The 12,238-nt window shown below is 40.0% G+C and overlaps 1 protein-coding gene across 1 annotated transcript in view; it reads right to left on the bottom strand.

Moving 5' to 3' along the window:
- The window catches only part of tenm2a (teneurin transmembrane protein 2a), a 767,339-nt gene that overhangs the window by 431,064 nt on the left and 324,037 nt on the right, over positions 1 to 12,238 (bottom strand). The window lies entirely within an intron of this gene.

The raw sequence follows: 12,238 nt of genomic DNA, 5'->3' as shown, positions 1-12,238 counted from the left end.
AATTAGTTGTAATTCTACCGCACACGCAGGAAAAAAAATAATCGCAGGGCTGTATGCAATGTCATGTATGCATTCTGACAATAAATCTGAAAAATGTGACTCCAGGCCATTGAAAATAGTTAACTCTAAAATACATCAGTATGAAACCCACAACCCAACCAACACTTGACATAAGTCATCAACTCTCAATGCTGAATACACTCACATCTATGCTTTATCCACAAAGCCTATCAGTGGAATTACTTTAAGAAAAAACGAGCAGTTAAACAAGAATATAAAACAATACATGCTGAAGGAACGCAGTGGGCCAGGCAGTATCATGCAGGGAAATGGATACTCAAGGTAATGGGTTGAAACCCTACTTCAAGAAGAAAATGGAAAGATGAAGGTAGGACAACTGTTGAAAGGAGGAGATTGGTGCTACCAAATAAGGGAGGGACTGTGGCTTTATGGAGAAGGAATACAATGGGTGTGTGGCTGGAAGGCTGGTGGAGAAGATGGAGAAGTGAACCAGGTTTCATGGGAGGTGTGAGAGAGGACCTAGGTGGATGACAAGGAGAGAAAGGGACCAACAGAGAGCGGGTTACTTGAAAATGAAGAATTCAATGTTCACACTATTGAGCAGTGGACAATGTAGCTGGAATACTGTCTTCAAAAGTGTGTTTGCCCACATTTTGGCAATGGAGGAGGACGAGGACAGACAGTCAGTGTAGGAATAGAGAGGGGAGCTAAAATGGCTGACAATTGAGACCTCCAGCTGGTGCATGAAGACACCCTTCAGGTGTCCCCTTATTTAGTCTCACTGGCATAGTGGACTGCAGTAGATGATGGAGGAGGTGCAGATGAAACACTGCCTCAGCAGGAAAGACTTTTGAAGTCCCTGGTTGGAGGTGAAGAAGTGTGGTGCAGGGACCAGCAACCTCTTGCATTTGCAATGGTAAGTGCCAGGAACGGAGTAGGGAGATGAAAGGGAAGGAAGTACAAGTCTGTGCTTGAAGTTAATCTCAGTGAGGACAAAGAATGAGGGTTTTTAATGATCATAGTTTAAACAGGATTCAGATAAATAAAAAAAATGGTAATTCTATTTGTACATTTAAAACTACCATTTACCAACCAGTGATGTGGAAATTTGCACAAACTAAGGGTCAAAAATGCCAAGTAAACAAATGAATGATATCATCTGCTGAGCAACACCTAAAATTCAAAAACAGGGAAAGGTATTAACACAAACTTGAGTCTGGCCAAATAACGAGGATTGAAGTTCCAATGATAAAGAGATGCTCTTAGTCTTTACTGGGTGCTGTATATTGCTCGAGATCGCAATAACTTAGCCAATAATTTTTTGTTGGTACTTGTATGCTGGAATTTTGAGATCAGAGAGTCTGTGGTGTGTACCTTTGGATCAAAGAGAGATACTTCAAACCAGTTTCAAGATCAATTGCAAATGGAATGGAAAGGAAAAACTTCTCTATTTACTGCTATTCAAGAGATTTTTAAAAAAGTATTTGGATTCCATTTTTAAGAGAAAAAGGCCCAGAAAGAAATGGAAACAAACATCACAAAGCAGTTAGCCAACAATCATACATACAAGGCAGATAACCACTGTCAAATCAAAAGGATTATTTGTGCTGGAAAGGAAACTTCTGGGGGGTTTGCAGATGAAACACTGAGACCGAGAATAAGCCAATAGCCATCAAAACAAATTATTGGACTTTTTGTTACCCAATCCTTAGATCCATAACCTTTGAAAAGATTACATTTGGGTTTCTGGGAAATATATTTATATAAAAATAAATTGAAGTCTGGTTAGACAAGATTGCTTTAGGTGACACTGCTGTGATAGTGTCCATTGTGCAGGGTGAAAGTTTGCTTGGCTTCAGTGATTAGTTCATGTGACAGGAAGGGAGTAATTTAGGAATGAAAGATCTAACCAGCAGATGAAAGCAAGCAATCTTTGGAGACGAAATTGAATGCATCTCCAAAGTCAAGCTACTTGGCATGGCAAGCTTGTTTTGAGGTTAGGAGAAAGTTTCGGAAAGAAAGAATGATTTAAAACCTGCTGCTCGAGATTAGTTCAGAAGAGATTTCTTCTTCTATTTCCTCTGCACTTATCCTTCAAAACACCATTGGGAAAACTGAAATTGGGCAGATAGACGATTAAGGTGTTTGTGATAAATGCACTCGGTACATACATTCATGAAACGATTTGAATGTTGTCACATCTAATTGCATTGTGCATTTTTTTTAAATCATTTCAGCAATCACGTTATCAAGTCTTTGCTTTCTCCTTACTGAGGCCTCCCAGTCTTTAACGGCTGTAAAAATACCACCTGTAAACAGAAGCAGAACATTTTCTCTGCAGAGTGCAAAGACAATCCCAAAAAGCTGCAATGCCTGGGATGTTTATATGAAATTAAGCTTGAAAAATGCTGGAGGATTTGGTTTTAAAACAAGGCAGTTTAAGAGCTTTTCTTATTAACCCTTGGGCAATTTTGCATCTAGAATGTAAAATGCAACAGGATTACACAGGAGCTAATTGATACCTGAAAAAGATTAGAAGGATGTTGGACAGCTATCAGCATATTACATGGCAGTCATCCAAGATAAGGGTTTAACTGACATTATAAAGTGAGAGAGGCAAGTTCGGTTTGTTTTATTGCTGAAACTCTGTTGACCCAAATCTGTCTAAAGCATTGAGGATTATCTACAGTGTATGGAGAATGGTAATACTCAAAATATAAAAATATCACTCTCAACACTAGTCCTTTATTGCCACTGGGACTAAATCCTGGAACACCTCACTCAATATCACTGTAGAAGTACCTTCACAATATGTGCCCTGATGTCTTGGAGAAGTTCATATGTTCTCCCCATGTTTGCGTGGGTTTCCTCTGAAGGTTTCCTCCCACGTACCATAGATAAATGAAGTCACAAGGTCACATAGGTGTACTTTAGGCAGGCACAAGCTCATGCGGCAGAAAGACCCATTACCATGCATCACTAATATATTTTTTTTTCAAAAAGGACCATGGCGGTTCATGAAAGTGGCTCGTACCACCTTCTCAAGATCCTTTATAGTTAGCCAAAAAAAAAAAACCAGGCACATCCAATCACGCTCAGATCTGCAAATTGGGTGATAAAAATGAAGTGTTTCATTTTTACAATTCACTGGCAGTGCTCACAGTTCCATTTTGCCATGATCCATTGGCCTGGTCTTTAAGAACAGGCTGTTATGTTGCTGCAGAACAATGGATTAGAGGTCAATCCACAGGACCATAAATTTGGCAGAGAGGATCAATGGAGTCTCCCACCCTCCCATTGAGATCGTTGTCTGAGAAGGGCTCACAAAATCATTGAGGACCCCTTCGCACACAGCATCTCTCAGCTGCTCCCATGGGGGAGAGATACAGGAGCACCAAAGCCAGCACCACCAGGCTGAGGAACAGCTTCTTCCCATGGGCAGTGAGAACGCTGAACAACCAAAGGAGCAGCTCACATTAACCATCCAAGTCTCGCATATTTGCAAAATAATATTTATGTATTTATTTGTATAAATGAATACTTGATCAGTATATGGACTGTTTGACTGTATGTGTGTTATATTTGATTGTGTGTCTACATGTTTTGCATCACTGTTTTGTCGGGTTATACGTGTGATCAGATGATTTAAAAAAAACTTGTTTTGACTTGACACACGTGTGTCGCCTGCTTTCTTCACCTCCCCAAATTTATTTCATCTGGATTTGAAAGACGCATCTTGCAGACCTGACACTCCTGGGCTGGAGAGCTGCTAATGGTGGTCGGGCATCCAACAACATGATGGGATGGTATTGATTAACCAGAACAAGCCTCCTCTTCAAAACCAGCCTTGCACCCTGCCTTGCTTCCCCTACAACAATGCCAATCTGCCCAAGTGTCAACATTCCTGATAGGGGCAGAACCAAGGAGATTAAAAAAAACTGATAAAAAATTGCAGAATTCTTAATATTTCAGGAAATAAAAATCAACTAAAAACATTTTTTTTTAAAACTTAAATTAGGAGCAAATTTATCCCCATGATTTAGAATATCAATATGGAACTTCGCTGTTGGAGAACAGCAGCAATTATCAAGGAACTACACCACCCAGGACAAGCTCGGTTCTTGCTGCTGCCATCAGGATGAAGGTACAGGTAGCACAGAACTTGTACTACCAAGCTCAGAAATAATTGCTACCCTTCAAATCTCAGACTCCTGAACAGTAGAACTCAGAAACTCATTTAAGGATCGGTATTTTGTCACGACTTATCACTGTATGTTTATACTGTATTTGCAGTCAGTTTTACAGTTCTTTCATTCTTTGAGTATAGTTTAAATTACTGGTATTAGAGATTCTGCCTCAGTCTCAAGAAAAAGAACCTCAGGATTGTATGTGATGTCATGTATGTACTCAGACAATAAATCTGAACTTTGAAATGCATTAAAAAAAAACACAATAACAAAATAAAAACAAATTACTTTCTCCCCTCGCTTCTCCAAAGCCCGATGTGGAGATCGTGTGCCAAGCTACTCAGCGATAAATACAGGGAATTTCACAGAATTCCTGCTCCAATGTTGAGCATTACAATGTGTGCAGTGGCATTTATATACAGGATGGGGCCAGAAGTGCTTGTCCAATAGCTCTCGCATTCCTGTATTGTGTGGGAGTCCTAATGCCAACTGTCATTTATGATTAAAATGTCAAGAGCTTGGTATTGAGCAGAATCCTGACAACTGACTTCCATATCAGACAATCCTGAAATTTTATCAGGAGATTGAGATGATGCCCTCAACAATGAGCTTCAACTCAGGCAATTTCTTGGAGTTGTTTGAACATTAAGATCGGATTGGCATTTCACAACTTCTCATTATATTCTGCAATATTAATATCCAGCTTTCATGTGGATGTTCTTAATAAAAATGGTCACTTTTTACGCAGCTTATGGTTTTACACGTCTTTTTTGTTCCATGCCATTAGGGTGATTATGATTCAGAATTAATTCCTCTTGTGCCTTTTATTTTAATCCTCTCTTAACACCCACCAAGCACACCCACCACAAGTCTTCCTCTCACTCCTCCTCGAAATCATAATGGTGCATTGTGGCTCAATAGACAGTCCATTATGCACTGTCTGGGCTCATGTGAAAAATACCATTTTGAGTTAGGTAGCAGAGGGCCATTAATGTCCTCGGAATGAGAGATTATCATTCAAGCCATTACCTTCGTTTGCTTCATTTTATGCTACAGGAATACAGCGCAGGTGGTGACAGAATAAAGATCACAGGAAATGAGCTTTCCCAACTATTTAATTAAAGCAACAATGTGCATAAAAATGAATAATACAACTGCAGTATTAAGGGTTTATTGCTGGGTCTAGATTGCTGCAAGTATTTTGATTGACAAGGTGGCAACCACAGGTACAGAGGAGGAACTGCAGCACCCTTGGGTGGAATGTGAAAGAGTTGGTAGTTTCGATTGTAATTGTAGCCAAAGTCTGACGCACAAATGTGATTTTGGAATGCCCATGAGGGACATTCTGGCCTCAGCTATGACCATAATTATTGCCCGTGGGGAGATATCTATCGCAGGATTTAATTTTCTGCTGAATTTACAGTGGTGTAGCTTTAAAATGAATTTCACTGACACTTAAACACAACTCTCCAGCAGGGAGCTTTCCATATCTCAGGAAAATTGGCTGCTCGAGTGAATAAGGAACAGCATATTTCTCCAGGCTCACTTGTGTGACAGGAGAAGCAAAAATGCTTTTTTCAAGATTTTTAACCCCAACTTGTAAATCTGCCAGTGGTCTGAGTCCCACACTCACATACTTAACTTTCTCCCAATGTTCAACCCTAATGCCAACCCACAAACCTCTCCCAATGCGTTCCAGAGTCTTCCATTTAACTTCAGTCCCTAACTATTTGAACACCTAATTGTCCAATAGTCTCTCTCTCTCTCTCTCTCTCTCTCTCTCTCTCTGTTTAGCAATGGCCAGGAGACAAATTTATAAAACCTATATCAGAACCTGCTAGATAAAGTGGAGTGAAACACAAAAGACTGCAGATGCTCTGTTGTAATAAAAACACAGAAATGCTGGAGGAACTCAGCAGTTCACACAGCGGCCACAGGAGGTAAAGATATATAACCAACGTTTCAGACCTGAACCCTTCTTCAAGATATGAGCAAAAAAAAGCAGGCAGGTGTCTGAATAAAAAGGGCAGGGGAGGAGGGAAGAAAGGACGGGGGGGGAGGAAAACAGGCCAACAGGCAAAAAGCCATAATTGAACATGGATGCAAAGGTGATGCAAGTATACCCTGCCTTATGAAACCTTCTGTAATCCGAAATGGTGTAAAGTGAAGACCCATGCACAACTATTGGAGGCTATTTTTGTAAAAGCGAAAACCCATAGAAAATCCTTTTGTAAAAGTTAACACAAGCTTCTTCATAAAAGCACATTTTTGTAAAGTGATTATCTGCAAAATGAGCTATATCTGTATTGAGGTAGGGGAAGGGGATTAATGGGGAGGGGAATGGGAGTGGAGGGGCTAACAGAAACCAGAGGAGTTGATGTTCATGCTATTTGGTTGGAGGGTGCCCAGACGGAAGATGAGGTGTTGTTCCTCTAATTTGCAGGTGGTCTCAGTCTGTCAGTGAATGAGATTATGGACAAACATGTCAGCATGGGGAATTTAAATAGTTTGCCACTGGAAGATCCCCTCTGTTATAGTGGGCAGAACAAAGGTAACTTTAATAAAACAATCTACCAGTCTGCGTCCAGTCTCTCATCGGGAGAACCGGATGCAGTAGATGATCCCTGTAGATTCACAAGTGAAGTTTTGCTTCATTTGGAAGGACTGTTTGGGGCTCCAAATGGTGGTGAGAGAGGAGGTGTGGGCACAAGTGTTGCTTTCCTTACAGTCACTGAGGTAGGTACCAAGGGGGCAATCAGTAGGAATGGACATGGAAGTCATGAAGGGAGTGGTTCCTGCAGAAGGCAGAGAGGGCACGAGAAGGGAAGATATGTTTGATGGTGGGATCAGGTAGTAGACGGCAGAAATGATGGAATATGATATTTTGGATGAGGCTGGTGGGGGTGCTAAGGGAATCCTGTCCCTGCTCCCTATGGGGACAGAGGAGGTCAGGAAAGATGCACTAGTAAGGGAGGATATATGGGTAAGGGCCAAGTTGATGGTAGAAGAGAGAAAACCATTTTTTTTTTGGATAAAGTGGGTGTCGTTCCAGGTAGCTCGAGTACCAAACCTTTCCTTCCATCTCTACCCTTGCATTCACAATTTGGGCCCAAAGGTGCAAAGCTCCCCTCATTCCCTGATCAACCCAGAGAATACTGCACAATTCCAAATTTTTTTCAGTGAAATAGAAACTCCATTCACTTGTAGAAGTCATGTGAATTAGTCAATGGAGGATGCCATTCTAGTTGTCACTCTTTGGTTGCAGGGAAATGGTTCATTTATATTAAGTGCTCCCATTGTAAGAACAATTCTGCAAAGCTGTCTAGCACTTGATCTGTGTTCTCAGCCGGAACTAATTAACCATTACTAAGTAATGTATTGAAACAGAAAGTGATGCAACTTTCAAAATGGAAGGTAGCTCATCCACTCTAACAGTGTTAACTGATGCTTTGCTAAGGGATGCCATGGTGTGAACACAGTTTGAAAACCATTTTTTTTTGTATCCCTAGAAAGGAAAGTTCAGTGTGGGTATGGGAGAATGTGGAGACTGGAGAGGAGTTCCTACAGCAGTGGGATCAATGCACATTTTGTATCCTATCGAGGGGTAATGGGCAATCCAATTCAATTTCAGATTCAGAGGTGCATTTTTTAAAGAATGTGCCACAGATAATTTTGCTCTGTTGAAGACAAGCACATCACAGCACATGACAGCATAGGGCACATAGTGTCACTGTGAGGGCCAAGTAATGTCACAACAAAGAGAGAATAAAGCATTGCAGTGAGGTCGGATGCTGGAGCCCAGCGAAAGGAGCATGACATGTGAGAGGGAATGCAGCACTGAATGTCACAATGAGAGGGCCCAATACTTCAGAGAGTAGAGGAAGGCATTTTGTTCCTTCCTTCAATCACTGAAGTGACAGCAAACCATTTTAAACTTGCTCTTAGAATTATTTTCTGATTCAGCACAGCTTACATCCTCCATTAACAATATACTACATTATTAATTATTTATCCAGCAATTACACCACACACACTGCATTAATTGGTCAATAAAGAAAGCACCACACCACCTCATTATTAGCAGAATTATATGCTGAATGTGCAAAGTACTTGAAGCAGATGCACTCTGTTCATAACAGATTGACAGAAAGTGTTGGCTTACACTCTTGCTTCAGACCATGGTGACAGGTTGAAGTTATTCTGTGAACAGGATATTAAATAGTAATTATCTAGCAAACCACACTCTTGTTTGCTGACACACGTAATTGACTGTCATTTGAAATTAACAACAGCAGAATACAATCAGACCCTCCTATAAAAATCAGCACCAAATATGAGATACATATTCGTGATGTTTAACAGATTTGATTGTTACTCAGTTTTAAAGGCAAAGCTACTCTTGTCGGCCAATCGTGAAGAGAATCCGAGCCAACTCCCCCAATGATACAAAATAAACATGTTCCAATCATAATACTTCAGGGAAAACAGCACGGGAATGCCACAATGGCAATATTATGTTTTTTTCCAGTGTTCCCATGCAAACAGAATGAAAAACAGAAAATATGGGAGAAAGTTATTAACTGGGCAAATTGTTTTTGCTTCAAAGCCTGAATCATGTGTCTAAAGCCGGTTCAAGACTGCAACTAAAACAAACAAACATGCACACACTTCAGCTGCTTGCTTGCACTTCCTGACATCATCTGGATTTCTTGAGAGTGTGTGACCTGTAAAAGGGTGCCAGACACTGATTATACCGTCACATACATATGTAATGAGTTGATAGTTATGAGCATGTTACACCACCACAACACATTGAGAAGCAAGCCTTGAGTGATTTACAATCATTATTAGAAGCATGAGATGGGATCGACTGCTTTAAACACACAAACTCTTGATTCCTAACTGTGAAAATAGCATGAAAAATGCCATGTTTTATGAAAACTTTGAAATAGGCTTTGCCAAATGAATCTATTTGGCTACCAACAACAAAAAGGTAGTGGATAAAATAATATATTTTTTTAAAAACCCTGCAAACAAAAACTTATAGGATAAAGACATATCAAAAATATTCTTGTTTATGGTGAGGTACATTTCTTTCCACTGATATCTATTATTCCATGTAATACGCAATGTAACAAAAAGCTAGATTAATAGTGACAAGAAAAATTCAATTCCATTTCTATAAAATTCTGTGACTCGTGTATAATGATTGGGCTCCACAACTGTTATTTATCCATTAAAACTTTTAATATGGGATGATCTTTATTCTTCTTCTTCTTCTTATTTTTTAAAATATATTACATGACTATCAATATATAATGGTTATTTTTTTTCTTTGAAGCAAGCTCAGGACAATGAAAAGTTACATCACAGATTAATTGTATGAAAATTTGAAAATAAAAGGGCAGGGCTATTGAATTAAACAAAGTATCAAAAGCTTTGGTCTCATAAGCTTGGCAAGAACAAGGACAATGGCAGTATTTATACCACCACAATTGCCAAGGCTATTTTTTTTGAGAGAAGACAGCACTCTCTTGTTTCCTAGGGTCCGTGCCACCTCTGCAATCTTCATGGCTGTTTACATGCAATATTCAGATTGGCCATAGAACATTACAGCACAGTGCATGCCCTTGGCCTACGATATCATGCCGATCGATATATACTCTAAAAAAAGTTAAACACTCCCAACATTACTACCCTCCATTTTTCATTCATATATGTGCCTGAGTCTTTTAAATACTGCTTAGAGTCTCTTGTCACCCTTAGCAATGCCTCTCAGGCACCCTCAACTCTTTGTGTTTAAAAAAAACTTGCCCTGATGCTTTTTTTTTCCTTCAAAACCTTCCTCCCTTCACTATATAGATGTCCCCTCCTGCCCTGGGGGAAAAAAATGCTGACTCTCTCCCTTATCTATGTCTCTCACCATCTTGTAGACCTCTATAAAGTCATCTCTCATCCTTCTTCTCTCCAAAGAGAAAACCCCGAGCTCAGCTAACTTTGCCTCATAAGACATATTTTTTCAATCCAGGCAACATCCTGGTGAAGCTCCTCTGCATCTTCTCCATAGCTTCCACATCCTTCCTGTAATGACGTGATCATGTGCGCCATTCTGATTTCCTCTGCTGCCAGTCATTGCCTTTCTTCTTCTGAATCCTGAATGTGTGAAGCCAACTAAGTTTTGGAGGAAGTGACCTGGCTTTATCAGGTGGAGGAAGGAAGAGAGTGGAGTCGATGATCAAGGTTTTCAGATTTCCTATATCTGCAGTAATTTGATTTTTCACATTGATTAACGTTCTGCCTATGGTTAAGAGACTTTGAGGAGGAATCTGGGGATGAAATCGTGAGGAGAGGTGAAAAGGGATAGAAAATTATTGGGAGCATGGGGAGAGAGATTTAATATATGAGGATGTTAAGAGAAAACATCCCACAACCAGGACAATACATTACATCTTGGCAGACTCTGAAACAAAGAGCAATGTTATATTTCAGTGACATACTCCACTTCAGCTTACTATATCTGTGCAAGTAAGATACTAAATCAGCTTCTGAAGCCAAAGATCTGGCATTCATGCACTACATTTACACAAAGTCTGAACTCAGTGCCTGAACAGATGGTTGAACTAGCATTTACATGCATTTTTGAGGTAGTGATCGACATAGCAAGAAACAGCATGCTGGAAGGTGGAACAAGGTCAGACTGGCACGGAGCTGTAGGACCAAATGGCCTCCTTCTAGTGTTGTGAATTTTCTCATTCCGATGCCTGGTAACATTCCTATCTCTGTGCATTGCATCTATAGAAAACCATGTGACAATTTACAGAGTGGTGCCTTCTAATAAGCACGGAAGAATTCTGCACCACATGATAGAATAGCTAAGCCTAGTTATCATATTTTTAATTTTGCATTGGATTTGAACCCAGGTTTCTGGGGCTGCATTAACATTGTGTTAACTACGAGCAGTGTGGTTCCCACTTCACAAACCGTGGCACCACATTTAAAAAAAAATAAGAGATACAGCACAGTTACCAGCCCTTCCAATCCACAAGCCCTCGCCACCCAAATACACCCATGTGACTAACCTGGTACATCTTTGGAACGTGGGAGGTAGCCAGAGCACCCAAAGGAATACCACGTGGAGAACCTTCAAACTCCTTACAGCCAGTGCTGGATTTGAACCATGGCCACTGGCTCTGTAATAGTGCTGTGTGAACCACCACACTAACTGTGCCAACCCAGTTAGATAGTCTCTATTTCTGTGCCACTTCCGTTCAGCCAAACACAAAGAACCTTCTCCTATACTACTCATTTTGACTGCTCTAACTAAATACAACCCTTAAACATCTCAGCAAGTCCTTCATGCTTCAGCATCCACAGTTTTGCAGGGTATTTTATGTTAACACAGTCCTAGATTTCTCACAGCATCACCAAGTTTTGATCTGGTTTTGTACTACATGACAAAAAAAAGTTTTTAAATTATTTATTTACAAAACTGTGATGCTGTAGAACCATTAGAATAATGATAGCTGACACTAAGTGGGAAAATGCGTCATGGCAGTGCACTCTTCTACGATACAAATATGATATTGCTCATTTTTAAAAAAATCCCAATTTAACTGCTAGAGCGCTTAACATTTCAGTGTGACGAAATATTGCCAATTGGATGATCCAAGCTGCAAGAAAAGTTCTGGAGGGACAATAATGTGATCTAATTCCAAAATATTCTGTCTCCCATTTTATCTGGAAAGAATTATTGGTATTCTGATACCTTGCAAAGTTTGTGAGCATTCACATTTGTTATTAATCCATGTATTATGTGCGACGGTACATTTTGCTTTTGAAGTGCTCAAAAATACAAGGGTTTTTGACAAGTCTACCTTCTTGAACCTGCTGCTGCGGTAAAGGTACCTTGGGAGTGAAATTAAGTCAGGAGTTAAACCCCACCTCCCCATAACTGCCACCACCGCTATGACCACTGTCACTCACTAATTCACCTAAATTGATGGCGATTTTTTTATTTGATATGGTTTAAG

The sequence above is a fragment of the Narcine bancroftii genome, chromosome 9 (assembly GCF_036971445.1).
Source record: "Narcine bancroftii isolate sNarBan1 chromosome 9, sNarBan1.hap1, whole genome shotgun sequence".
NCBI lineage: Eukaryota > Metazoa > Chordata > Chondrichthyes > Torpediniformes > Narcinidae > Narcine > Narcine bancroftii.
The sequence above is the reverse complement of the archived record's forward strand: the minus strand, read 5'-3'. Positions and strand labels throughout refer to the sequence as shown.